Source organism: Centroberyx affinis, unplaced genomic scaffold, assembly GCF_046629955.1.
Source record: "Centroberyx affinis isolate AG114_WGS23_722 - 3 ecotype Tasmania unplaced genomic scaffold, CSIRO-AGI_Caff_v1 ptg000165l_1, whole genome shotgun sequence".
NCBI classification, from domain to species: domain Eukaryota; kingdom Metazoa; phylum Chordata; class Actinopteri; order Beryciformes; family Berycidae; genus Centroberyx; species Centroberyx affinis.
The window spans coordinates 27,501-29,741 of record NW_027278862.1 but is presented as its reverse complement, the minus strand read 5'-3'; positions in this window follow the sequence as shown (position 1 = coordinate 29,741).

Sequence of the window (2,241 nt, the reverse complement as noted above, 5' to 3'; positions counted from 1 at the left end):
CAAAGTTTAGGATCAGTCTTAATATGTGGTGATCTTAATGCAAGAACTGGTAGAGAGCCAGACTTCCTTAACTTTGAAGGAAACAAACATATATTCAGACATTCCCCTTTGTACCACACTTACATAAATACACAAAGACAAAGTTATGACAGTGTGGTAAACAAAACTGGCAAACAGGTGCTTCAGATGTGTAAAGGCCTGGGTCTGTACATTGTTAATGGCAGAATCAGAAGAGACTCTCTGGGCAGACTCACACACTGCTCTGTGCTAGGTAGTAGTGTTGTAGATTATGCCATTACTGATATTGAACCACAATATATAAATGCATTTCTAGTATTACCACAACTGCCCTTATCGGACCATAGCCAAATAACCTTATTTCTGAAAAAGTCATTGTCACCCGCTGTCAAACCAAACCCAGAGCCAAGGCTGTTTCCTCTGCCGAGGAAATATAAATGGACAGAAGAGAGCACTGCTGCCTATACCGCTGCACTAGACTGTGATCAAGTTCACAACATGCTGGATACTTTTCTGAACACCCAGTATCAGCCTGACGGGGAAAACATAAATTTGGCCACACACCACTTAAACAGTATATTTATCCAATTGGCAAAAGAATCTAAATTAAAAATATCGCAAAGTAAAAAATCCAGCATAAAACCAAAAGACCGATGGTTTGACAGAGAATGTGCTTTATCCAGACAAAACCTGAGAAAACTGTCAAACGAAAAACACAGGAACCCAAATGACCCAGTGGGGCGGCTTGAATATCTCCAGGCCCTAAAACAATACAAAAAGCTCCTCCATATGAAAAAAAATACAATATATGGAAGGAGAACTCAACAAAATTGAAAAAGCTATCAATGATAATAGCTTTTGGAATTTATGGAAAAGCATTAACAGAAACCTGCATGCAGAGACCAACCCAATTCAAAACGGCAATATCTGGAAAAATTACTTTGATGACCTTTATAAAAATCCAGAATGTCATGGTTTGAATCCCAGTCAAGTCTTAACGACAGACAAACTGAAAGAACTAGAAAGGGCAGTGAAAGATAACCAATGTGCCCTTGACTACCCCATCACTATTAAAGAACTACAGCAAAAACTCAAAACCCTTAAAAATGGCAAAGCCGGTATAGACAGCATTAGCTCAGAGATGCTGAAACACAGTAATCTCAAACTTCAGTTTGCCATGCTAAAGCACTTTAACCTGGTGCTGACGGGATATTACCCCACTATTTGGAATAAAGGTCTTATTTCTCCCATATTTAAAAATGGAGACAAGTACAACCCCAGCAATTACAGAGGCATCTGTGTTAACAGCAACCTCAGTAAACTCTTCTGTAGCATCCTAAACTCCAGATTAATAACATATCTAACCGATCACAATGTCCTGTCTAAAAGCCAGATTGGCTTCTTACCCAACCATCAAACATCAGACCACATCTACACTCTACACACACTTATCCAAAACCATGTTCACAAAAAACACAAAGGGAAGATATTTGCATGTTTTGTAGATCTAAAAAAGGCTTTTGATACAATTTGGCATAATGGATTATTTTTCCAACTCATGCAATGCGGAATTGGTGGTAAAATATATGACCTAATCAAATCCAAATATTCGGACAACCAGTGCTGTGTAAAAATTGGAAACAAAAGAACAGAGTTCTTCAAACAAGGAAGAGGGGTGCATCAGGGGTGCAACCTATCTCCTACTCTATTCAACATTTACATCAATAAATTGGCCACAATTCTTGAACAGTCCCCAAGCCCTGGATTAGATCTACAAGGCAAAGAAATCAAGTTCCTCATGTATGCAGATGACCTGGTTATACTATCCCCAACAGAACATGGCTTACAGCAGAACCTCTCACTGCTGGAGACCTTCTGTCAAAACTGGGCGTTGGACATCAACCTTGACAAAACTAAGATTATGGTATTTCAAAAAAAGGCCAGATCACAGGAATCCAAACACAGTTTCACTGTGAGAGGGACCACACTTCAGCATACAATGGAATACAATTATCTGGGCATAATCATCAGTGCATCTGGCAGCTTTGACAAAGCAATAAATTCCCTGACAGATAAGGCACGCAGGGCCTACTATAGCATTAGAAGTTCACTAAATAAATTCAATCCTCCTATTAAAATTTGGCTAAAACTATTCAGCAGTGTAATTCAGCCCATTCTTTTGTATGGAAGTGAAGTGTGGGGCCCTCTAATAAACCAGAGGCA